The 24,847-nt window shown below is 50.7% G+C and overlaps 20 pseudogenes; 1 reads left to right on the top strand and 19 right to left on the bottom strand.

The window, feature by feature from the left end:
* Nucleotides 1–781: 781 nt before the first annotated feature.
* LOC130327536 (5S ribosomal RNA) lies at nt 782–901 on the bottom strand (annotated as a pseudogene).
* A 1,279-nt stretch (nt 902–2,180) lies between these two features.
* On the bottom strand, nt 2,181–2,300 carry LOC130326130 (5S ribosomal RNA; annotated as a pseudogene).
* A 284-nt stretch (nt 2,301–2,584) lies between these two features.
* LOC130334238 (5S ribosomal RNA) lies at nt 2,585–2,704 on the bottom strand (annotated as a pseudogene).
* A 272-nt stretch (nt 2,705–2,976) lies between these two features.
* LOC130334666 (5S ribosomal RNA) lies at nt 2,977–3,096 on the bottom strand (annotated as a pseudogene).
* Nucleotides 3,097–3,582: 486 nt separating this feature from the next.
* LOC130324874 (5S ribosomal RNA) lies at nt 3,583–3,702 on the bottom strand (annotated as a pseudogene).
* Nucleotides 3,703–5,576: 1,874 nt separating this feature from the next.
* LOC130347496 (5S ribosomal RNA) lies at nt 5,577–5,696 on the bottom strand (annotated as a pseudogene).
* Nucleotides 5,697–6,365: 669 nt separating this feature from the next.
* Nucleotides 6,366–6,485, bottom strand: LOC130315365 (5S ribosomal RNA; annotated as a pseudogene).
* A 686-nt stretch (nt 6,486–7,171) lies between these two features.
* LOC130322559 (5S ribosomal RNA) lies at nt 7,172–7,291 on the bottom strand (annotated as a pseudogene).
* Nucleotides 7,292–7,373: 82 nt separating this feature from the next.
* Nucleotides 7,374–7,493, bottom strand: LOC130325969 (5S ribosomal RNA; annotated as a pseudogene).
* A 2,075-nt stretch (nt 7,494–9,568) lies between these two features.
* On the bottom strand, nt 9,569–9,688 carry LOC130321669 (5S ribosomal RNA; annotated as a pseudogene).
* An 81-nt stretch (nt 9,689–9,769) lies between these two features.
* Nucleotides 9,770–9,889, bottom strand: LOC130326710 (5S ribosomal RNA; annotated as a pseudogene).
* A 1,876-nt stretch (nt 9,890–11,765) lies between these two features.
* Nucleotides 11,766–11,885, bottom strand: LOC130321658 (5S ribosomal RNA; annotated as a pseudogene).
* Nucleotides 11,886–11,966: 81 nt separating this feature from the next.
* LOC130326699 (5S ribosomal RNA) lies at nt 11,967–12,086 on the bottom strand (annotated as a pseudogene).
* A 1,277-nt stretch (nt 12,087–13,363) lies between these two features.
* Nucleotides 13,364–13,483, bottom strand: LOC130329514 (5S ribosomal RNA; annotated as a pseudogene).
* A 277-nt stretch (nt 13,484–13,760) lies between these two features.
* Nucleotides 13,761–13,880, bottom strand: LOC130325019 (5S ribosomal RNA; annotated as a pseudogene).
* A 1,893-nt stretch (nt 13,881–15,773) lies between these two features.
* LOC130346609 (5S ribosomal RNA) lies at nt 15,774–15,893 on the bottom strand (annotated as a pseudogene).
* Nucleotides 15,894–17,144: 1,251 nt separating this feature from the next.
* LOC130313857 (5S ribosomal RNA) lies at nt 17,145–17,264 on the top strand (annotated as a pseudogene).
* An 812-nt stretch (nt 17,265–18,076) lies between these two features.
* Nucleotides 18,077–18,196, bottom strand: LOC130315574 (5S ribosomal RNA; annotated as a pseudogene).
* A 272-nt stretch (nt 18,197–18,468) lies between these two features.
* On the bottom strand, nt 18,469–18,588 carry LOC130352718 (5S ribosomal RNA; annotated as a pseudogene).
* Nucleotides 18,589–23,850: 5,262 nt separating this feature from the next.
* LOC130325714 (5S ribosomal RNA) lies at nt 23,851–23,970 on the bottom strand (annotated as a pseudogene).
* Nucleotides 23,971–24,847: the final 877 nt, after the last annotated feature.

Raw genomic sequence — 24,847 nt, 5'->3', positions numbered from 1 at the left:
TGGCACCTTGGATTGCCAGCCAGTTTTCCACACCGGTATCTGCCGGGCAGCAGTCTGCGATCTGAGGAGAGCAGACACGTTCAGCTTAGGATGGCCGTTGACAGCTTCACACCCTGTATATTGTGGATTTAAGCATCAATAAATCCTTTTCCGAATCGGAGCGGAAGGCGGCAACAGATTAAAATGTCAACTGCACCCGGGATTCCAGCCAGTCTACCATGCCGGTACTTACAGGCCCTAAGCTGGGTAGCAGTCTGCGATCTGACGAAAGCAGGCACGTTCAGCTTAGGATGGCCGTTGACAGCTTCACACTTTGTATACTGTGGATTTAAGCATCAATAAATAATTTTCGGAATCGGAGCAGAAACAGAGCAAAATGTTAACTGCACCTGGGATTCCCAGCCAGTCTCCCATCCTGGTACTTACCAGGCCCGAAGCTGGGTAGCAGTCTGCGATCTGACGAGAACAGACGCATTCAGCTTAGGATGGCCGTAGACATCTTCACACCCTGTATACTGTGGATTTAAGCATCAATAAATCCTTTTCGGAATCGGAGCGGAAGGCGGCTACAGAGCAAAATGTCAACAACACCTGGGATTCCCAGCCAGTCTCCCATGCTGGTACTTACCGGGCCCTAAGCTGGGTAGCAGTCTGCGATCTGACAAGAACAGGAACATTCAGCTTAGGATAGCTGTAAACGGCTTCACACACTGTATACTGTGGATTTAAGCATCAATAAATCCTTTTCGGAATCGAAGCGGAAGGCGGCTACAGAGCAAAATGTCAACAACACCTGGGATTCCCAGCCAGTCTCCCATGCTGGTACTTACCGGGCCCTAAGCTGGGTAGCAGTCTGCGATCTGACGAGAGCAGGCGCGTTCAGCTTAGGATGACCGTTGACAGCTTCATGCCCTTTATACTGTGCATTTAAGCATCAATAAATCCTTTTCCGAATCGGAGCGGAAGGCGGCAACAGATTAAAATGTCAACTGCACCCGGGATTCCCAGCCAGTCTCCCATGCTGGTACTTACCAGGCCCTAAGATGGGTAGCAGTCTGCGATCTGACGAGAGCAGGCGCGTTCAGCTTACGATGGCCGCTGACAGCTTCACCCTTTGTATACTGTGCATTTAAGCATCAATAAATCCTTTTCGGAATCGGAACGGAAGGCGGCAACAGAGCAAAATGTCAACGGCAGCCGGGATTCCCAGCCAGTGTCCCATGCCGGTACTTACCGGGCCCTAAGATCTGTACCAGTCTGCGATCTGACGAGAGCAGGCGCGTTAAGCTTACGATGGCCGTCGACAGCTTCACACCTTGTATACTGTGGATTTAAGCATCAATAAATTATTTTCGGAATCGGAGCGGAAGGCAGCAATAGAGCAAAATGTCAACGGCAACCGGGATTCCCAGCCAGTCTCCCATGCCAGTACTTACTGGGCCCTAAGCTGCATAGCAGTCTGCGATCTGACGAGAGCAGGCACGTTCAGCTTAGGATGGCCTTGACATCTTCACGCCTTGTATACTGTGGATTTAAGCATCAATAAATATTTTTTTTAATCGGAGAGGAAGGCGGCAACAAAGCAAAATTTCAATAGCACCTTGGATTGCCAGCCAGTCTCCCATGCCCGTATTTGCCGGGCAGCAGTCTGCGATCTGACAAGAACAGGCGCATTCAGCTTAGGATAGCCGTAGAAGGCTTCACACCCTGTATACTGTGGATTTAAGCATCAATAAATCCTTTTCGGAATCGGAGCAAAATGTCTACAGAGCTACAGAGCAAAATGTCAACAACACCTGAGATTCCCAGCCAGTCTCCCATGCTGGTACTTACCGGGCCCTAAGCTGGGTAGCAGTCTGCAATCTGACGAGAGCAGGCACGTTCAGCTTAGGATGGCCGTTGACAGCTTCACGCCCTGTATACTGTGGATTTAAGCATCAATAAATCCTTTTCGGAATCGGAGCAGAAACAGAGCAAAATGTTAACTGCACCTGGGATTCCCAGCCAGTCTCCCATGCTGGTACTTACCAGGCCCGAAGCTGGGTAGCAGTCTGCGATCTGACGAGAACAGGCGCATTCAGCTTAGGATGGCCGTAGACATCTTCACACCCTGTATACTGTGGATTTAAGCATCAATAAATCCTTTTCGGAATCGGAGCGGGAGGCGGCAACAGAGAAAATTTCAACGACACCTGGGATTCCCAGCCAGTCTCCCATGCTGGTACTTACCGGGCCCTAAGCTGTGTAGCAGTCTGCGATCTGACGAGAGCAGGCGCATTCAGCTTAGGATGGCCGTTGACAGCTTCTCGCCCTTTATACTGTGCATTTAGGCATCAATAAATCCTTTTCGGAATCGGAACGGAAGGCGGCAACAGAGCAAAATGTCAACTGCAGCCGGGATTCCCAGCCAGTGTCCCATGCCGGTACTTACCGGGCCCTAAGATCTGTACCAGTCTGCGATCTGACAAGAGCAGGCGCGTTAAGCTTAGGATGGCCGTCGACAGCTTCACACCTTGTATACTGTGGATTTAAGCATCAATAAATTATTTTCGGAATCGGAGCGGAAGGCAGCAATAGAGCAAAATGTCAACGGCACCTGGGATTCCCAGCCAGTCTCCCATGCCAGTACTTACCGGGCCCTAAGCTGGGTAGCAGTCTGCGATCTGACGAGAGCAGGCGCGTTCAGCTTAGGATGGCCATTGACAGCTTCATGCTTTTTATACTGTGCATTTAAGCATCAATAAATCCTTTTCGGAATCGGAGAGGAAGGCGGCAACAAAGCAAAATGTCAATAGCACCTTGGATTGCCAGCCAGTCTCCCATGCCCGTACTTGCCGGGCAGCAGTCTGCGATCTGACAAGAACAGGAACATTCAGCTTAGGATAGCCGTAGACGGCTTCACACACTGTATACTGTGGATTTAAGCATCAATAAATCCTTTTCGGAATCGAAGCGGAAGGCGGCTACAGAGCAAAATGTCAACAACACCTGGGATTCCCAGCCAGTCTCCCATGCTGGTACTTACCGGGCCCTAAGCTGCGTAGCAGTCTGCGATCTGACGAGAGCAGGCGCATTCAGCTTAGGATGGCCGTTGACAGCTTCATGCCCTTTATACTGTGCATTTAAGCATCAATAAATCCTTTTCCGAATCGGAGCGGAAGGCGGCAACAGATTAAAATGTCAACTGCACCCGGGATTCCCAGCCAGTCTCCCATGCTGGTACTTACCAGGCCCTAAGATGGGTAGCAGTTTGCGATCTGACGAGAGCAGGCGCGTTCAGCTTACGATGGCCGCTGACAGCTTCACCCTTTGTATACTGTGCATTTAAGCATCAATAAATCCTTTTCGGAATCGGAACGGAAGGCGGCAACAGAGCAAAATGTCAACGGCAGCCGGGATTCCCAGCCAGTGTCCCATGCCGGTACTTACCGGGCCCTAAGATCTGTACCAGTCTGCGATCTGACGAGAGCAGGCGCGTTAAGCTTACGATGGCCGTCGACAGCTTCACACCTTGTATACTGTGGATTTAAGCATCAATAAATTCTTTTCGGAATCGGAGCGGAAGGCAGCAATAGAGCAAAATGTCAACGGCAACCGGGATTCCCAGCCAGTCTCCCATGCCAGTACTTACCGGGCCCTAAGCTGGGTAGCAGTCTGCGATCTGACGAGAGCAGGCGCGTTCAGCTTAGGATGGCCATTGACAGCTTCATGCTTTTTATACTGTGCATTTAAGCATCAATAAATCCTTTTCGGTATCGGAGAGGAAGGCGGCAACAGAGCAAAATGTCAATAGCACCTTGGATTGCCAGCCAGTCTCCCATGCCCGTACTTGCCGGGCAGCAGTCTGCGATTTGACAAGAACAGGCACATTCAGCTTAGGATAGCCGTAGACGGCTTCACACCCTGTATACTCTGGATTTAAGCATCAATAAATCCTTTTCAGAATCGAAGCGGAAGGCGGCTACAGAGCAAAATGTCAACAACACCTGGGATTCCCAGCCAGTCTCCCATGCTGGCACTTACCGGGCCCTAAGCTGGGTAGCAGTCTGCGATCTGACGAGAGCAGGCGCGTTCAGCTTAGGATGGCCGTTGACAGCTTCACGTCCTTTATACTGTGCATTTAAGCATCAATAAATCCTTTTCCGAATCGGAGCGGAAGGCGGCAACAGATTAAAATGTCAACTGCACCCGGGATTCCCAGCCAATCTCCCATGCTGGTACTTACCAGGCCCTAAGATGGGTAGCAGTCAGTGATCTGACGAGAGCAGGCACGTTCAGCTTAGGATGACCGTTGACAGCTTCACACTTTGTATACTGTGCATTTAAGCATCAATAAATCCTTTTCGGAATCGGAACGGAAGGCGGCAACAGAGCAAAATGTCAACGGCAGCCGGGATTCCCAGCCAGTGTCCCATGCCGGTACTTACCGGGCCCTAAGATCTGTACAAGTCTGCGATCTGACGAGAGCAGGCGCGTTAAGCTTACGATGGCCGTCGACAGCTTCACACCTTGTATACTGTGGATTTAAGCATCAATAAATCCTTTTCGGAATCAGAACGGAAGGCGGCAACAGAGCAAAATGTCAACGGCAACCGGGATTCCCAGACAGTCTCCCATGCCAGTACTTACTGGGCCCTAAGCTGCGTAGCAGTCTGCGATCTGACGAGAGCAGGCACGTTCAGCTTAGGATGGCCTTGACATCTTCACGCCTTGTATACTGTGGATTTAAGCATCAATAAATATTTTTTTTAATCGGAGAGGAAGGCGGCAACAAAGCAAAATGTCAATAGCACCTTGGATTGCCAGCCAGTCTCCCATGCCCGTACTTGCCGGGCAGCAGTCTGCGATCTGACAAGAACAGGCGCATTCAGCTTAGGATAGCCGTAGACGGCTTCACACCCTGTATACTGTGGATTTAAGCATCAATAAATCCTTTTCGGAATCGGAGCAAAATGTCTACAGAGCTACAGAGCAAAATGTCAACAACACCTGAGATTCCCAGCCAGTCTCCCATGCTGGTACTTACCAGGCCCTAAGCTGGGTAGCAGTCTGCAATCTGACGATAGCAGGCGCGTTCAGCATAGGATGGCCTTGACATCTTCACACCTTGTATACTGTGGATTTAAGCATCAATAAATATTTTTTTTAATCGGAGAGGAAGGCAGCAACAAAGCAAAATGTCAATAGCACCTTGGATTGCCAGCCAGTCTCCCATGCCCGTACTTGCCGGGCAGCAGTCTGCGATCTGACAAGAACAGGCGCATTCAGCTTAGGATAGCCGTAGACGGCTTCACACCCTGTATACTGTGGATTTAAGCATCAATAAATCCTTTTCGGAATCGGAGCAAAATGTCTACAGAGCTACAGAGCAAAATGTCAACAACACCTGAGATTCCCAGCCAGTCTCCCATGCTGGTACTTACCGGGCCCTAAGCTGGGTAGCAGTCTGCAATCTGACGAGAGCAGGCGCGTTCAGCTTAGGATGGCCGTTGACAGCTTCACGCCCTGTATACTGTGGATTTAAGCATCAATAAATCCTTTTCGGAATCGGAGCGGAAGGCGGCAACAGAGCAAAATGTCAACAACACCTGGGATTCCCAGCCAGTCTCCCATGCTGGTACTTACCGAGCCCTAAGCTGGGTAGCAGTCTGCGATCTGACGAGAGCAGGCGCGTTCAGCTTAGGATGGCCGTTGACAGCTTCACACTTTGTATACTGTGCATTTAAGCATCAATAAATCCTTTTCGGAATCGGAACGGAAGGCGGCAACAGAGCAAAATGTCAACGGCAGGCGGGATTCCCAGCCAGTGTCCCATGCCGGTACTTACCGGGCCCTAAGATCTGTACCAGTCTGCGATCTGACGAGAGCAGGCGCGTTAAGCTTAGGATGGCCGTCGACAGCTTCACACCTTGTATACTGTGGATTTAAGCATCAATAAATTCTTTTCGGAATCGGAGCGGAAGGCAGCAATAGAGCAAAGTGTCAACCGGGATTCCCAGCCAGTCTCCCATGCCAGTACTTACCGGGCCCTAAGCTGGGTAGCAGTCTGCGATCTGACGAGAGCAGGCGCGTTCAGCTTAGGATGGCCATTGACAGCTTCATGCTTTTCATACTGTGCATTTAAGCATCAATAAATCCTTTTCGGAATCGGAGAGGAAGGCGGCACAGAGCAAAATGTCAATGGCACCTTGGATTGCCAGCCAGTCTCCCATGCCCGTACTTGCCGGGCAGCAGTCTGCGATCTGAAGAGAACAGGCACATTCAGCTTAGGATAGCCGTAGACGACTTCACACCCTGTATACTGTGGATTTAAGCATCAATAAATCCTTTTCAGAATCGAAGCGGAAGGCGGCTACAGAGCAAAATGTCAACAACACCTGGGATTCCCAGCCAGTCTCCCATGCTGGTACTTACCAGGCCCTAAGCTGGGTAGCAGTCTGCGATCTGACGAGAGCAGGCGCGTTCAGCTTAGGATGGCCGTTGACAGCTTCACGCTCTTTATACTGTGCATTTAAGCATCAATAAATCCTATTCGGAATCGGAACGGAACGGAAGGCGGCAACAGAGCAAAATGTCAACTGCACCCGGGATTCCCAGCCAGTCTTCCATGCCGGTACTTACTGGGCCCTAAGCTGGGTAGCAGTCTGCGATCTGACGAGAGCAGGCGCGTTCAGCTTAGGATGGCCATTGACAGCTTCATGCTTTTTATACTGTGCATTTAAGCATCAATAAATCCTTTTCGGAATCGGAACGGAAGGCGGCAACAGAGCAAAATGTCAACTGCACCCGGGATTCCTAGCCAGTCTCCCATGCCGGTACTTACTGGGCCCTAAGCTGGGTAGCAGTCTGCGATCTGACGAGAGCAGGCGCGTTCAGCTTAGGATGACCGTTGACATCTTCACGCCTTGTATATTGTGGATTTAAGCATCAATAAATAATTTTCGGAATCAGAGCAGAAACAGAGCAAAATGGCAACTGCACCCGGGATTCCCAGCCAGTCTCCCATGCTGGTACTTACCAGGCCCGAAGCTGGGTAGCAGTCTGCGATCTGACGAGAACAGGCGCATTCAGCTTAGGATGGCCATAGACATCTTCACACCCTGTATACTGTGGATTTAAGCATCAATAAATCCTTTTCGGAATCGGAGCGTAAGGCGGCAACAGAGCAAAATGTCAACGACACCTGGGATTCCCAGCCAGTCTCCCATGCTGGTACTTACCAGGCCCTAAGCTGGGTATCGGTCTGCGATCTGACGAGAGCAGGCGCGTTCAGCTTAGGATGGCCGTTGACATCTTCACACTTTGTATACTGTGCATTTAAGCATCAATAAATCCTTTTCGGAATCGGAACGGAAGGCGGCAACAGAGCAAAATGTCAACGACACCTGGGATTCCCAGCCAGTCTCCCATGCTGGTACTTACCGGGCCCTAAGCTGGGTAGCAGTCTGCGATCTGACGAGAGCAGGCGCGTTCAGCTTAGGATGGCCATTGACAGCTTCTTGATTTTTATATTGTGCATTTAAGCATCAATATATCCTTTTCGGAATCGGACCGGAAGGCGGCAACAGAGCAAAATGTCAACGGCACCCGGGATTCCCAGCCAGTCTCCCATGCTGGTACTTACCGAGCCCTAAGCTGGGTAGCAGTCTGCGATCTGACGAGAGCAGGCGCGTTCTGGTTAGGATGGCCGTTGACAGTTTTGCCCTTTATACTGTGCTTTAGGCATCAATAAATCCTTTTCGGAATCGGAACGGAAGGCGGCAACAGAGCAAAATGTCAACGACAGCCGGGATTCCCAGCCAGTCTCCCATGCTGGTACTTACCAGGCCCTAAGCTGGATATCAGTCTGCGATCTGTCGAGAGCAGGCGCATTCAGCTTAGGATGGCCGTTGACAGCTTCACACTTTGTATACTGTGCATTTAAGCATCAATAAATCCTTTTCGGAACAGAAGGCGGCAACAGAGCAAAATGTCAACGGCAGCCGGGATTCCCAGCCAGTGTCCCATGCCGGTACTTACCGGGCCCTAAGATCTGTACCAGTCTGCGATCTGACGAGAGCAGGCGCGTTAAGCTTAGGATGGCCGTCGACAGCTTCACACCTTGTATACTGTGGATTTAAGCATCAATAAATTATTTTCGGAATCGGAGCGGAAGGCAGCAATAGAGCAAAATGTCAACGGCAACCGGGATTCCCAGCCAGTCTCCCATGCCAGTACTTACCGGGCCCTAAGCTAGGTAGCAGTCAGCAATCTGATGAAAGCAGGCGCGTTCAGCTTAGGATGGCCATTGACAGCTTTATAATTTTTATACCGTGCATTTAAGCATCAATAAATCCTATTCGGAATCGGAACGGAAGGCGGCAACAGAGCAAAATGTCAACTGCACCCGGGATTCCCAGCCAGTCTTCCATGCCGGTACTTACTGGGCCCTAAGCTGGGTAGCAGTCTGCGATCTGACGAGAGCAGGCGCGTTCAGCTTAGGATGGCCATTGACAGCTTCAAGCTTTTTATACTGTGCATTTAAGCATCAATAAATCCTTTTCGGAATCGGAACGGAAGGCGGCAACAGAGCAAAATGTCAACTGCACCCGGGATTCCCAGCCAGTCTCCAATGCCGGTACTTACTGGGCCCTAAGCTGGGTAGCAGTCTGCGATCTGACGAGAGCAGGCGCGTTCAGCTTAGGATGGCCGTTGACATCTTCACGCCTTGTATATTGGGAATTTAAGCATCAATAAATATTTTTATTAATCGGAGAGGAAGGCGGCAACAGAGCAAAATGTCAATGGCACCTTGGATTGCCAGCCAGTCTCTCATGCCGGTAACTGCCGGGCAGTAGTCTGCGATCTGAGGAGAGCAGGCACGTTCAGGCTTAGGATGGCCGTTGACAGCTGCACACCCTGTGTATTGTGGATTTAAGCATCAATAAATCCTTTTCCGAATCGGAGCGCAAGGCGGCAACAGATTAAAATGTCAACTGCACCTGGGATTCCCAGCCAGTCTCCCATGCTGGTACTTACCAGGCCCTAAGCTGGGTAGCAGTCTGCGATCTGACGAGAGCAGGCACGTTCAGCTTAGGATGGCCGTTGACAGCTTCACAATTTGTATACTGTGGATTTAAGCATCAATAAATAATTTTCGGAATCAGAGCAGAAACAGAGCAAAATGGCAATTGCACCCGGGATTCCCAGCCAGTCTCCCATGCTGGTACTTACCAGGCCCGAAGCTGGGTAGCAGTCTGCGATCTGACGAGAACAGGCGCATTCAGCTTAGGATGGCCATAGACATCTTCACACCCTGTATACTGTGGATTTAAGCATCAATAAATCCTTTTCGGAATCGGAGCGTAAGGCGGCAACAGAGCAAAATGTCAACGACACCTGGGATTCCCAGCCAGTCTCCCATGCTGGTACTTACCAGGCCCTAAGCTGGGTATCAGTCTGCGATCTGACGAGGGCAGGCGCGTTCAGCTTAGGATGGCCGTTGACAGCTTCACACTTTGTATACTGTGCATTTAAGCATCAAAAAATCCTTTTCGGAATCGGAGCGTAAGGCGGCAACAGAGCAAAACGTCAACGACACCTGGGATTCCCAGCCAGTCTCCCATGCTGGTACTTACCGGGCCCTAAGCTGGGTAGCAGTCTGCGATCTGACGAGAGCAGGCGCGTTCAGCTTAGGATGGCCGTTGACAGCTTCTTGATTTTTATATTGTGCATTTAAGCATCAATATATCCTTTTCGGAATCGGAACGGAAGGCGGCACAGAGCAAAATGTCAACGGCACCAGGGATTCCCAGCCAGTCTCCCATGCTGGTACTTACCGGGCCCTAAGCTGGGTAGCAGTCTGCGATCTGACGAGAGCAGGCGCGTTCTGCTTAGGATGGCCGTTGACAGCTTCTCACCCTTTATACTGTGCATTTAGGCATCAATAAATCCTTTTCGGAATCGGAACGGAAGGCGGCAACAGAGCAAAATGTCAACGGCAGCCGGGATTCCCAGTCAGTCTCCCATGCTGGTACTTACCAGGCCCTAAGCTGGGTATCAGTCTGCGATCTGTCGAGAGCAGGCGCGTTCAGCTTAGGATGGCCGTTGACAGCTTCACACTTTGTATACTGTGCATTTAAGCATCAATAAATCCTTTTCGGAACGGAAGGCGGCAACAGAGCAAAATGTCAACGGCAGCGGGGATTCCCAGCCAGTGTCCCATGCCGGTACTTACCGGGCCCTAAGATCTGTACCAGTCTGCGATCTGACGAGAGCAGGCGCGTTAAGCTTAGGATGGCCGTCGACAGCTTCACACCTTGTATACTGTGGATTTAAGCATCAATAAATTATTTTCGGAATCGGAGCGGAAGGCAGCAATAGAGCAAAATATCAACGGCACCCGGGATTCCCAGCCAGTCTCCGATGCCAGTACTTACCGGGCCCTAAGCTAGGTAGCAGTCTGCAATCTGACGAAAGCAGGCGCGTTCAGCTTAGGATGGCCATTGACAGCTTCATGATTTTTATACCGTGCATTTAGGCATCAATAAATCCTATTCGGAATCGGAACGGAAGGCGGCAACAGAGCAAAATGTCAACTGCACCCGGGATTCCCAGCCAGTCTTCCATGCCGGTACTTACTGGGCCCTAAGCTGGGTAGCAGTCTGCGATCTGACGAGAGCAGGCGCGTTCAGCTTAGGATGGCCATTGACAGCTTCAAGCTTTTTATACTGTGCATTTAAGCATCAATAAATCCTTTTCGGAATCGGAACGGAAGGCGGCAACAGAGCAAAATGTCAACTGCACCCGGGATTCCCAGCCAGTCTCCAATGCCGGTACTTACTGGGCCCTAAGCTGGGTAGCAGTCTGCGATCTGACGAGAGCAGGCGCGTTCAGCTTAGGATGGCCGTTGACATCTTCACGCCTTGTATATTGGGAATTTAAGCATCAATAAATATTTTTATTAATCGGAGAGGAAGGCGGCAACAGAGCAAAATGTCAATGGCACCTTGGATTGCCAGCCAGTCTCTCATGCCGGTAACTGCCGGGCAGTAGTCTGCGATCTGAGGAGAGCAGGCACGTTCAGGCTTAGGATGGCCGTTGACAGCTGCACACCCTGTGTATTGTGGATTTAAGCATCAATAAATCCTTTTCCGAATCGGAGCGCAAGGCGGCAACAGATTAAAATGTCAACTGCACCTGGGATTCCCAGCCAGTCTCCCATGCTGGTACTTACCAGGCCCTAAGCTGGGTAGCAGTCTGCGATCTGACGAGAGCAGGCACGTTCAGCTTAGGATGGCCGTTGACAGCTTCACAATTTGTATACTGTGGATTTAAGCATCAATAAATAATTTTCGGAATCAGAGCAGAAACAGAGCAAAATGGCAATTGCACCCGGGATTCCCAGCCAGTCTCCCATGCTGGTACTTACCAGGCCCGAAGCTGGGTAGCAGTCTGCGATCTGACGAGAACAGGCGCATTCAGCTTAGGATGGCCATAGACATCTTCACACCCTGTATACTGTGGATTTAAGCATCAATAAATCCTTTTCGGAATCGGAGCGTAAGGCGGCAACAGAGCAAAATGTCAACGACACCTGGGATTCCCAGCCAGTCTCCCATGCTGGTACTTACCAGGCCCTAAGCTGGGTATCAGTCTGCGATCTGACGAGGGCAGGCGCGTTCAGCTTAGGATGGCCGTTGACAGCTTCACACTTTGTATACTGTGCATTTAAGCATCAAAAAATCCTTTTCGGAATCGGAGCGTAAGGCGGCAACAGAGCAAAACGTCAACGACACCTGGGATTCCCAGCCAGTCTCCCATGCTGGTACTTACCGGGCCCTAAGCTGGGTAGCAGTCTGCGATCTGACGAGAGCAGGCGCGTTCAGCTTAGGATGGCCGTTGACAGCTTCTTGATTTTTATATTGTGCATTTAAGCATCAATATATCCTTTTCGGAATCGGAACGGAAGGCGGCACAGAGCAAAATGTCAACGGCACCAGGGATTCCCAGCCAGTCTCCCATGCTGGTACTTACCGGGCCCTAAGCTGGGTAGCAGTCTGCGATCTGACGAGAGCAGGCGCGTTCTGCTTAGGATGGCCGTTGACAGCTTCTCACCCTTTATACTGTGCATTTAGGCATCAATAAATCCTTTTCGGAATCGGAACGGAAGGCGGCAACAGAGCAAAATGTCAACGGCAGCCGGGATTCCCAGTCAGTCTCCCATGCTGGTACTTACCAGGCCCTAAGCTGGGTATCAGTCTGCGATCTGTCGAGAGCAGGCGCGTTCAGCTTAGGATGGCCGTTGACAGCTTCACACTTTGTATACTGTGCATTTAAGCATCAATAAATCCTTTTCGGAACGGAAGGCGGCAACAGAGCAAAATGTCAACGGCAGCGGGGATTCCCAGCCAGTGTCCCATGCCGGTACTTACCGGGCCCTAAGATCTGTACCAGTCTGCGATCTGACGAGAGCAGGCGCGTTAAGCTTAGGATGGCCGTCGACAGCTTCACACCTTGTATACTGTGGATTTAAGCATCAATAAATTATTTTCGGAATCGGAGCGGAAGGCAGCAATAGAGCAAAATATCAACGGCACCCGGGATTCCCAGCCAGTCTCCGATGCCAGTACTTACCGGGCCCTAAGCTAGGTAGCAGTCTGCAATCTGACGAAAGCAGGCGCGTTCAGCTTAGGATGGCCATTGACAGCTTCATGATTTTTATACCGTGCATTTAGGCATCAATAAATCCTATTCGGAATCGGAACGGAAGGCGGCAACAGAGTAAAATGTCAACTGCACCCGGGATTCCCAGCCAGTCTTCCATGCAAGTACTTACTGGGCCCTAAGCTGGGTAGCAGTCTGCGATCTGACGAGAGCAGGCGCGTTCAGCTTAGGATGGCCATTGACAGCTTCATGCTTTTTATACTGTGCATTTAAGCATCAATAAATCCTTTTCGGAATCGGAACGGAAGGCGGCAACAGAGCATAATGTCAACTGCACCCGGGATTCCCAGCCAGTCTCCCATGCCGGTACTTACTGGGCCCTAAGCTGGGTAGCAGTCTGCGATCTGACGAGAGCAGGCGCGTTCAGCTTAGGATGGCCGTTGACATCTTCACGCCTTGTATATTGTGAATTTAAGCATCAATAAATATTTTTATTAATCGGAGAGGAAGGCGGCAACAGAGCAAAATGTCAATGGCACCTAGGATTGCCAGCCAGTCTCTCATGCCGGTAACTGCCGGGCAGTAGTCTGCGATCTGAGGAGAGCAGGCACGTTCAGGCTTAGGATGGCCGTTGACAGCTGCACACCCTGTGTATTGTGGATTTAAGCATCAATAAATCCTTTTCCGAATCGGAGCGCAAGGCGGCAACAGATTAAAATGTCAACTGCACCTGGGATTCCCAGCCAGTCTCCCATGCTGGTACTTACCAGGCCCTAAGCTGGGTAGCAGTCTGCGATCTGACGAGAGCAGGCGCGTTCAGCTTAGGATGGCCGTTGACAGCTTCTCACTTTGTATACTGTGGATTTAAGCATCAATAAATAATTTTCGGAATCGGAGCAGAAACAGAGCAAAATGGCAACTGCACCCGGGATTCCCAGCCAGTCTCCCATGCTGGTACTTACCAGGCCCAAAGCTGGGTAGCAGTCTGCGATCTGACGAGAACAGGCGCATTCAGCTTAGGATGGCCATAGACATCTTCACACCCTGTATACTGTGGATTTAAGCATCAATAAATCCTTTTCGGAATCGGAGCGTAAGGCGGCAACAGAGCAAAATGTCAACGACACCTGGGATTCCCAGCCAGTCTCCCATGCTGGTACTTACCAGGCCCTAAGCTGGGTATCAGTCTGCGATCTGACGAGAGCAGGCGCGTTCAGCTTAGGATGGCCGTTGACAGCTTCACGCTCTTTATATTGTGGATTTAAGCATCAATAAATAATTTTCCGAATCGAAGCGGAAGGCGGCAACAGATTAAAATGTCAACTGCACCCGGGATTTCCAGCCAGTCTCCCATGCTGGTACTTACCAGGCCCTAAGCTGGGTAGCAGTCTGCGATCTGACGAGAGCAGGCGCGTTCAGCTTAGGATGGCCGTTGACAGCTTCACACTTTGTATACTGTGCATTTAAGCATCAATAAATCCTTTTCGGAATCGGAACGGAAGGCGGCAACAGAGCAAAATGTCACCGACACCTGGGATTCCCAGCCAGTCTCCCATGCTGGTACTTACCGGGCCCTAAGCTGGGTAGCAGTCTGCGATCTGACGAGAGCAGGCGCGTTCAGCTTATGATGGCCGTTGACAGCTTCTCGATTTTTATATTGTGCATTTAAGCATCAATATATCCTTTTCGGAATCGGAACGGAAGGCGGCAACAGAGCAAAATGTCAACGGCACCCGGGATTCCCAGCCAGTCTCCCATGCTGTTACTTACCGGGCCCTAAGCTGGGTAGCAGTCTGTGATCTGACGAGAGCAGGCGCGTTCAGCTTAGGATGGCTGTTGACAGCTTCACACTTTGTATACTGTGGATTTAAGCATCAATAAATAATTTTCGGAATCGGAGCAGAAACAGAGCAAAATGTCAACTGCACCCGGGATTCCCAGCCAGTCTCCCATGCTGGTACTTACCAGGCCCTAAGCTGGGTATCAGTCTGCGATCTGACGAGAGCAGGCGCGTTCAGCTTAGGATGGCTGTTGACAGCTTCATGCCCTTTATATTGTGGATTTAAGCATCAATAAATAATTTTCCGAATCGAAGCGGAAGGCGGCAACAGATTAAAATGGCAACTGCACCCGGGATTCCCAGCCAGTCTCCCATGCTGGTACTTACCAGGCCCTAAGCTGGGTATCAGTCTGCGATCTGACGAGAGCAGGCGCGTTCAGCTTAGGATGGCCGTTGACAGCTCCACACCCTGTATACTGTGCATTTAAGCATCAATAAATCCTTTTCGGAATCGGAACGGAAGGCGGCAACAGAGCAAAATGTCAACGGCAGCCGGGATTCCCAGCCAGTGTCCCATGCCGGTACTTACCGGGCCCTAAGATCTGTACCAGTCTGCGATCTGACGAGAGCAGGCGCGTTAAGCTTAGGATGGCCGTCGACAGCTTCACACTTTGTATACTGTGCATTTAAGCATCAATAAATCTTTTTCGGAATCGGAACGGAAGGCGGCAACAGAGCAAAATGTCAACGACACCTGGGATTCCCAGCCAGTCTCTCATGCTGGTACTTACCGGGCCCTAAGCTGGGTAGCAGTCTGCGATCTGACGAGAGCAGGCGCGTTCAGCTTAGGATGGCCGTTGACAGCTTCATGATTTTTATATTGTGCATTTAAGCATCAATAAATCCTTTTCGGAATCGGAACGGAAGGCGGCAACAGAGCAAAATGTCAACTGCACCCGGGATTCCCAGCCAGTCTCCCATGCTGATACTTACCGGGCCCTAAGCTGGGTAGCAGTCTGCGATCTGACGAGAGCAGGCGCGTTCAGCTTAGGATGGCCGTTGACAGCTTCACGCCCTTTATACTGTGCATTTAGGCATCAATAAATCTTTTTCGGAATCGGAACGGAAGGCGGCAACAGAGCAAAATGTCAACGGCAGCCGGGATTCCCAGCCAGTCTCCCATGCTGGTACTTACCAGGCCCTAAGCTGGGTATCAGTCTGCGATCTGTCGAGAGCAGGCGCGTTCAGCTTAGGATGGCCGTTGACAGCTTTACATTTTGTATACTGTGCATTTCAGCATCAATAAATCCTTTTCGGAATCGGAACGGAAGGCGGCAACAGAGCAAAATGTCAACTGCACCCGGGATTCCCAGCCAGTCTCCCATGCTGGTACTAACCAGGCCCGAAGCTGGGTAGCAGTCTGCGATCTGATGAGAGCAGGCGCGTTCAGCTTAGGATGGCCATTGACAGCTTCATGCTTTTTATACTGTGCATTTAAGCATCAATAAATCCTTTTCGGAATCGGAACGGAAGGCGGCAACAGAGCAAAATGTCAATGGCAGCCGGGATTCCCAGCCAGTGTCCCATGCCGGTACTTACCGGGCCCTAAGATCTGTACCAGTCTGCGATCTGACGAGAGCAGGCACGTTAAGCTTAGGATGGCCGTCGACAGCTTCACACCTTGTATACTGTGGATTTAAGCATCAATAAATTCTTTTCGGAATCGGAGCGGAAGGCAGCAATAGAGCAAAATGTCAACAGCAACCGGGATTCCCAGCCAGTCTCCCATGCCAGTACCTACCGGGCCCTAAGCTAGAGCAGTCTGCGATCTGACGAGAGCAGGCGCGTTCAGCTTAGGATGGCCATTGACAGCTTCATGCTTTTTATACTGTGTATTTATGCATCAATAAATCCTTTTCGGAATCGGAGCGGAAGGCGGCAACTGATTAAAATGTCAACTGCACCCGGGATTCCCAGCCAGTCTCCCATGCTGGTACTTACTGTGCCCTTAGCTGGGTAGCAGTCTGCGATCTGACGAGAGCAGGCGCGTTCAGCTTAGGATGGCCATTGACAGCTTCATGCTTTTTATACTGTGCATTTAAGCATCAATAAATCCTTTTCGGAATCGGAACGGAAGACGGCAACAGAGCATAATGTCAACTGCACCCGGGATTCCCAGCCAGTCTCCAATGCCGGTAATTACTGGGCCCTAAGCTGGGTAGCAGTCTGCGATCTGACGAGAGCAGGCGCGTTCAGCTTAGGATGGCCGTTGACATCTTCACGCCTTGTATATTGTGGATTTAAGCATCAATAAATATTTGTATTAATCGGAGAGGAAGGCGGCAACAGAGCAAAATGTTAATGGCACCTTGAATTGCCAGCCAGTCTCCCATGCTGGTAACTGCCGGGCAGCAGTCTGCGATCTGAGGAGAGCAGGCACGTTCAGGCTTAGGATGGCCGTTGACAGCTTCACACCCTGTGTATTGTGGATTTAAGCATCAATAAATCCTTTTCCGAATCGGAGCGGAAGGCAGCAACAGATTAAAATGTCAACTGCATCCGGGATTCCCAGCCAGTCTCCCATGCTGGTACTTACCAGGCCCTAAGCTGGGTAGCAGTCTGCGATCTGACGAGAGCAGGCACGTTCAGCTTAGGATGGCCGTTGACAGCTTCACACTTTGTATACTGCTTAAATCCACAGTATACAAAGTGTGAAGCTGTCAACGGCCATCCTAAGCTGAACGCGCCTGCTCTCGTCAGATCGCAGACTGCTAACCAGCTTAGGGCCTGGTAAGTACCAGCATGGGAGACTGGCTGGGAATCCCGGGTGCAGTTGACATTTTAATCTGTTGCCGCCTTCCACTCCGATTCCGAAAAGGATTTATTGATGCTTAAATGCACAGTATAAAAAGCATGAAGCTGTCAATGGCCATCCTAAGCTGAACGCGCCTGCTCTTGTCAGATCGCAGACTGCTCTAGCTTAGGGCCCGGTAGGTACTGGCATGGGAGACTGGCTGGGAATCCAGGTTGCCGTTGACATTTTGCTCTATTGCTGCCTTCCGCTCCGATTCCGAAAAGAATTTATTGATGCTTAAATCCACAGTATACAAGGTGTGAAGCTGTCGACGGCCATCCTAAGCTTAACGCGCCTGCTCTCGTCAGATCGCAGACTGGTACAGATCTAAGGGCCCGGTAAGTACCGGCATCAATAAATAATTTTCGGAATCGGAGCAGAAACAGAGCAAAATGTCAACTGCACCCGGGATTCCCAGCCAGTCTCCCATGCTTGTACTTACCAGGCCCGAAGCTGGGTAGCAGTCTGCGATCTGACGAGAGCAGGCACGTTCAGCTTAGGATGGCCGTTGACAGCTTCTTGCACTTTATACTGTGCATTTAAGCATCAATAAATCCTTTTCGGAATCGGAACGGAAGGCGGCAACAGAGCAAAATGTCAACGGCAGCCGGAATTCCCAGCCAGTGTCCCATGCCGGTACTTACCGGGCCCTAAGATCTGTACCAGTCTGCTATCTGACAAGAGCAGGCACGTTAAGCTTAGGATGGCCGTCGACAGCTTCACACCTTGTATACTGTGGATTTAAGCATCAATAAATTATTTTCGGAATCGGAGCGGAAGGCAGCAATAGAGCAAAATGTCAACGGCACCCGGGATTCCCAGCCAGTCTCCCATGCCAGTACTTACCGGGCCCTAAGCTGGGTAGCAGTCTGCGATCTGACGAGAGCAGGCGCGTTCAGCTTAGGATGGCCATTGACAGCTTCATGCTTTTTATACTGTGCATTTAAGCATCAATAAATCCTTTTCGGAATCGGAGAGGAAGGCGGCAACAGAGCAAAATGTCAATAGCACCTTGGATTGCCAGCCAGTCTCCCATGCCTGTACTTGCCGGGCAGCAGTCTGCGATCTGACAAGAACAGGCACATTCAGCTTAGGATAGCCGTAGACGGCTTCACAACCTGTATACAGTGGATTTAAGCATCAATAAATCCTTTTCGGAATCGGAGCGGAAGGCGGCTACAGAGCAAAATGTCAACAACACCTGGGATTCCCAGCCAGTCTCCCATGCTGGTACTTACCGGGCCCTAAGCTGGGTAGCAGTCTGCGTTCTGACGAGAGCAGGCGCGTTCAGCTTAGGATGGCCGTTGACAGCTTCACACTTTGTATACTGTGGATTTAAGCATCAATAAATATTTTTAATAATCGGAGAGGAAGGCGGCAACAGAGCAAAATGTCAATGGCACCTTGGATTGCCAGCCAGTCTCCCACGCCGGTATCTGCCGGGCAGCAGTCTGCGATCTGAGGAGAGCAGACACGTTCAGCTTAGGATGGCCGTTGACAGCTTCACACCCTGTATATTGTGGATTTAAGCATCAATAAATCCTTTTCGGAATCGGAGCGGAAGGCGGCAACAGATTAAAATGACAACTGCACCCGGGATTCCAGCCAGTCTACCATGCTGGTACTTACCAGGCCCTAAGCTGGGTATCAGTCTGCGATCTGACGAGAGCAGGCGCGTTCAGCTTAAGATGGCCGTTGACAGCTTCACACCCTGTATACTGTGCATTTAAGCATCAATAAATCCTTTTCGGAATCGGAACGGAAGGCGGCAACAGAGCAAAATGTCAACGGCAGCCGGGATTCCCAGCCAGTGTCCCATGCCGGTACTTACCGGGCCCTAAGATCTGTGCCAGTCTGCGATCTGACGAGAGCAGGCGCGTTAAGCTTAGGATGGCCGTCGACAGCTTCACACCTTGTATACTGTGGATTTAAGCATCAATAAATTATTTTCGGAATCGGAGCGGAAGGCAGCAATAGAGCAATATGTCAACGGCAACCGGGATTCCCAGCCAGTCTCCCATGCCAGTACTTACCGGGCCCTAAGCTAGGTAGCAGTCTGCAATCTGATGAAAGCAGGCGCGATCAGCTTAGGATGGCCATTGACAGCTTCATGATTTTTATACTGTGCATTTAAGCATCAATAAATCTTTTTCGGAATCGTAACGGAAGGCGGCAACAGAGCAAAATGTCAACTGCACCCGGGATTCCCAGCCAGTCTCCCATGCCGGTACTTACTGGGCCCTAAGCTGGGTAGCAGTCTGCGATCTGACGAGAGCAGGCGCGTTCAGCTTAGGATGGCCATTGACATCTTCACGCCTTGTATATTGTGAATTTAAGCATCAATAAATATTTTTATTAATCGGAGAGGAAGGCGGCAACAGAGCAAAATGTCAATGGCACCTTGGATTGCCAGCCAGTCTCCCATGCCGGTAACTGCCGGGCAGTAGTCTGCGATCTGAGGAGAGCAGGCACGTTCAGGCTTAGGATGGCCGTTGACAGCTTCACACCCTGTGTATTGTGGATTTAAGCATCAATAAATCCTTTTCGGAATCGGAACGGAAGGCGGCAACAGAGCAAAATGTCAATGGCAGCCGGGATTCCCAGCCAGTGTCCCATGCCGATACTTACCGGGCCCTAAGATCTGTACCAGTCTGCGATCTGACGAGAGCAGGCGCGTTAAGCTTAGGATGGCCGTCGACAGCTTCACACCTTGTATACTGTGGATTTAAGCATCAATAAATTATTTTCGGAATCGGAGCGGAAGGCAGCAATAGAGCAAAATGTCAACGGCAACCGGGATTCCCAGCCAGTCTCCCATGCCAGTACTTACCGCGCCCTAAGCTAGATAGCAGTCTGCGATCTGACGAAAGCAGGCGCGTTCAGCTTAGGATGGCCATTGACAGCTTCATGATTTTTATACCGTGCATTTAAGCATCAATAAATCCTTTTCGGAATCGGAACGGAAGGCGGCAACAGAGCAAAATGTCAACTGCACCCGGGATTCCCAGCCAGTCTCTTATGCCGGTACTTACTGGGCCCTAAGCTGGGTAGCAGTCTGCGATCTGACGAGAGCAGGCGCGTTCAGCTTAGGATGGCCATTGACAGCTTCATGCTTTTTATACTGTGCATTTAAGCATCAATAAATCCTTTTCGGAATCGGAACGGAAGGCGGCAACAGAGCATAATGTCAACTGCACTTGGGATTCCCAGCCAGTCTCCCATGCCGGTACTTACTGGGCCCTAAGCTGGGTAGCAGTCTGCGATCTGACGAGAGCAGGCGCGTTCAGCTTAGGATGGCCGTTGACATCTTCACGCCTTGTATATTGTGAATTTAAGCATCAATAAATATTTTTATTAATCGGAGAGGAAGGCGGCAACAGAGCAAAATGTCAATGGCACCATGGATTGCCAGCCAGTCTCCCATGCCGGTAACTGCCGGGCAGTAGTCTGCGATCTGAGGAGAGCAGGCACGTTCAGGCTTAGGATGGCCGTTGACAGCTTCACACCCTGTGTATTGTGGATTTAAGCATCAATAAATCCTTTTCGGAATCGGAACGGAAGGCGGCAACAGAGCAAAATGTCAACGGCAGCCGGGATTCCCAGCCAGTGTCCCATGCCGGTACTTACCGGGCCCTAAGATCTGTACCAGTCTGCGATCTGACGAGAGCAGGCGCGTTAAGCTTAGGATGGCCGTGGACAGCTTCACACCTTGTATACTGTGGATTTAAGCATCAATAAATTATTTTCGGAATCGGAGCGGAAGGCAGCAATAGAGCAAAATGTCAACGGCAACCGGGATTCCCAGCCAGTCTCCCATGCCAGTACTTACCGCGCCCTAAGCTAAATAGCAGTCTGCGATCTGACGAAAGCAGGCGCGTTCAGCTTAGGATGGCCATTGAAAGCTTCATGATTTTTATACCGTGCATTTAAGCATCAATAAATCCTTTTCGGAATCGGAACGGAAGGCGGCAACAGAGCAAAATGTCAACTGCACCCGGGATTCCCAGCCAGTCTCCCATGCCGGTACTTACTGGGCCCTAAGCTGGGTAGCAGTCTGCGATCTGACGAGAGCAGGCGCGTTCAGCTTAGGATGGCCATTGACAGTTTCATGCTTTTTATACTGTGCATTTAAGCATCAATAAATCCTTTTCGGAATCGGAACGGAAGGCGGCAACAGAGCATAATGTCAACTGCACCCGGGATTCCCAGCCAGTCTCCCATGCCGGTACTTACTGGGCCCTAAGCTGGGTAGCAGTCTGCGATCTGACGAGAGCAGGCGCGTTCAGCTTAGGATGGCCGTTGACATCTTCACGCCTTGTATATTGTGAATTTAAGCATCAATAAATATTTTTATTAATCGGAGAGGAAGGCGGCAACAGAGCAAAATGTCAATGGCACCTTGGATTGCCAGCCAGTCTCCCATGCCGGTAACTGCCGGGCAGTAGTCTGCGATCTGAGGAGAGCAGGCACGTTCAGGCTTAGGATGGCCATTGACAGCTTCACACCCTGTGTATTGTGGATTTAAGCATCAATAAATCCTTTTCGGAATCGGAACGGAAGGCGGCAACAGAGCAAAATGTCAACGGCAGCCGGGATTCCCAGCCAGTGTCCCATGCCGGTACTTACCGGGCCCTAAGATCTGTACCAGTCTGCGATCTGACGAGAGCAGGCGCGTTAAGCTTAGGATGGCCGTCGACAGCTTCACACCTTGTATACTGTGGATTTAAGCATCAATAAATTATTTTCGGAATCGGAGCGGAAGGCAGCAATAGAGCAAAATGTCAACGGCAACCGGGATTCCCAGTCAGTCTCCCATGCCGGTACTTACCGCGCCCTAAGCTAGATAGCAGTCTGCGATCTGACGAAAGCAGGCGCGTTCAGCTTAGGATGGCCATTGACAGCTTCATGATTTTTATACCGTGCATTTAAGCATCAATAAATCCTTTTCGGAATCGGAACGGAAGGCGGCAACAGAGCAAAATGTCAACTGCACCCGGGATTCCCAGCCAGTCTTCCATGCCGGTACTTACTGGGCCCTAAGCTGGGTAGCAGTCTGCGATCTGACGAGAGCAGGCGCGTTCAGCTTAGGATGGCCATTGACAGCTTCATGCTTTTTATACTGTGCATTTAAGCATCAATAAATCCTTCTCGGAATCGGAACGGAAGGCGGCAACAGAGCAAAATGTCAACTGCACCCGGGATTCCCAGCCAGTCTCCCATGCCGGTACTTACTGGGCCCTAAGCTGGATAGCAGTCTGCGATCTGACGAGAGCAGGCGCGTTCAGCTTAGGATGGCCATTGACAGCTTCATGCTTTTTATACTGTGCATTTAAGCATCAATAAATCCTTTTCGGAATCGGAACGGAAGGCGGCAACAGAGCAGAATGTCAACTGCACCTGGGATTCCCAGCCAGTCTCCCATGCCGGTACTTACTGGGCCCTAAGCTGGGTAGCAGTCTGCAATCTGACGAGAGCAGGTGCGTTCAGCTTAGGATGGCCGTTGACAGCTTCACGCTCTGTATATTGTGGATTTAAGCATCAATAAATCCTTTTCCGAATCGGAGCGGAAGGCGGCAACAGATTAAAATGTCAACTGCACCCGGGATTCCCAGCCAGTCTCCCATGCTGGTACTTACCAGGACCTAAGCTGGGTAGCAGTCTGCAATCTGACGAGAGCAGGCGCGTTCAGCTTAGGATGGCCGTTGACAGCTTCACACTTTGTATACTGTGGATTTAAGCATCAATAAATAATTTTCGGAATCGGAGCAGAAACAGAGCAAAATGTCAACTGCACCCGGGATTCCCAGCCAGTCTCCCTTGCTGGTACTTACCAGGCCCGAAGCTGGGTAGCAGTCTGCGATCTGACGAGAACAGGCGCATTCAGCTCAGGATGGCCGTAGACATCTTCACACCCTGTATACTGTGGATTTAAGCATCAATAAATCCTTTTCGGAATCGGAGCGTAAGGCGGCAACAGAGCAAAATGTCAACGACACCTGGGATTCCCAGCCAGTCTCCCATGCTGGTAGTTCCCGTGCCCTAAGCTGGGTAGCAGTCTGCGATCTGACGAGAGCAGGCGCGTTCAGCTTAGGATGGCCGTTGACAGCTTCTTGCACTTTATACTGTGCATTTAAGCATCAATAAATCCTTTTCGGAATCGGAACGGAAGGCGGCAACAGAGCAAAATGTCAACGGCAGCCGGGATTCCCAGCCAGTGTCCCATGCCGGTACTTACCGGGCCCTAAGATCTGTACCAGTCTGCGATCTGACGAGAGCAGGCGCGTTAAGCTTAGGATGGCCGTCGACAGCTTCACACCTTGTATACTGTGGATTTAAGCATCAATAAATTATTTTCGGAATCGGAGAGGCAGGCGGCAACAGAGCAAAATGTCAATAGCACCTTGGATTGCCAGCCAGTCTCCCATGCCCGTACTTGCTGGGCAGCAGTCTGCGATCTGACAAGAACAGGCACATTCAGCTTAGGATAGCCGTTGACGGCTTCACACCCTGTATACTGTGGATTTAAGCATCAATAAATAATTTTCGGAATCGGAGCAGAAACAGAGCAAAATGTCAACGACACCTGGGATTCCCAGCCAGTCTCCCATGCTGGTACTTACCGGGCCCTAAGCTGGGTAGCAGTCTGCGATCTGATGAGAGCAGGCGCGTTCAGCTTAGGATGGCCGTTGACAGCTTCTCGCCCTTTATACTGTGCATTTAAGCATCAATAAATCCTTTTCGGAATCGGAACGGAAGGCGGCAACAGCAGCCGGGATTCCCAGCCAGTCTCCCATGCCGGTACTTACCGGGCCCTAAGATCTGTACCAGTCTGCGATCTGACGAGAGCAGGCGCGTTAAGCTTAGGATGGCCGTCGACAGCTTCACACCTTGTATACTGTGGATTTAAGCATCAATAAATTATTTTCCGAATCGGAGCGGAAGGCGGCAACAGATTAAAATGTCAACTGCACCCGGGATTCCCAGCCAGTCTCCCATGCTGGTACTTACCAGGACCTAAGCTGGGTAGCAGTCTGCAATCTGACGAGAGCAGGCGCGTTCAGCTTAGGATGGCCGTTGACAGCTTCACACTTTGTATACTGTGGATTTAAGCATCAATAAATAATTTTCGGAATCGGAGCAGAAACAGAGCAAAATGTCAACTGCACCCGGGATTCCCAGCCAGTCTCCCTTGCTGGTACTTACCAGGCCCGAAGCTGGGTAGCAGTCCGCGATCTGACAAGAACAGGCGCATTCAGCTTAGGATGGCCGTAGACATCTTCACACCCTGTATACTGTGGATTTAAGCATCAATAAATCCTTTTCGGAATCGGAGCGTAAGGCGGCAACAGAGCAAAATGTCAACGACACCTGGGATTCCCAGCCAGTCTCCCATGCTGGTAGTTCCCGTGCCCTAAGCTGGGTAGCAGTCTGCGATCTGACGAGAGCAGGCGCGTTCAGCTTAGGATGGCCGTTGACAGCTTCTTGCACTTTATACTGTGCATTTAAGCATCAATAAATCCTTTTCGGAATCGGAACGGAAGGCGGCAACAGAGCAAAATGTCAACGGC

Source organism: Hyla sarda, chromosome 1 (assembly GCF_029499605.1).
Source record: "Hyla sarda isolate aHylSar1 chromosome 1, aHylSar1.hap1, whole genome shotgun sequence".
Classification (NCBI taxonomy): Eukaryota; Metazoa; Chordata; class Amphibia; order Anura; family Hylidae; genus Hyla; species Hyla sarda.
This window is presented reverse-complemented; position numbering and strand designations above follow the sequence as displayed.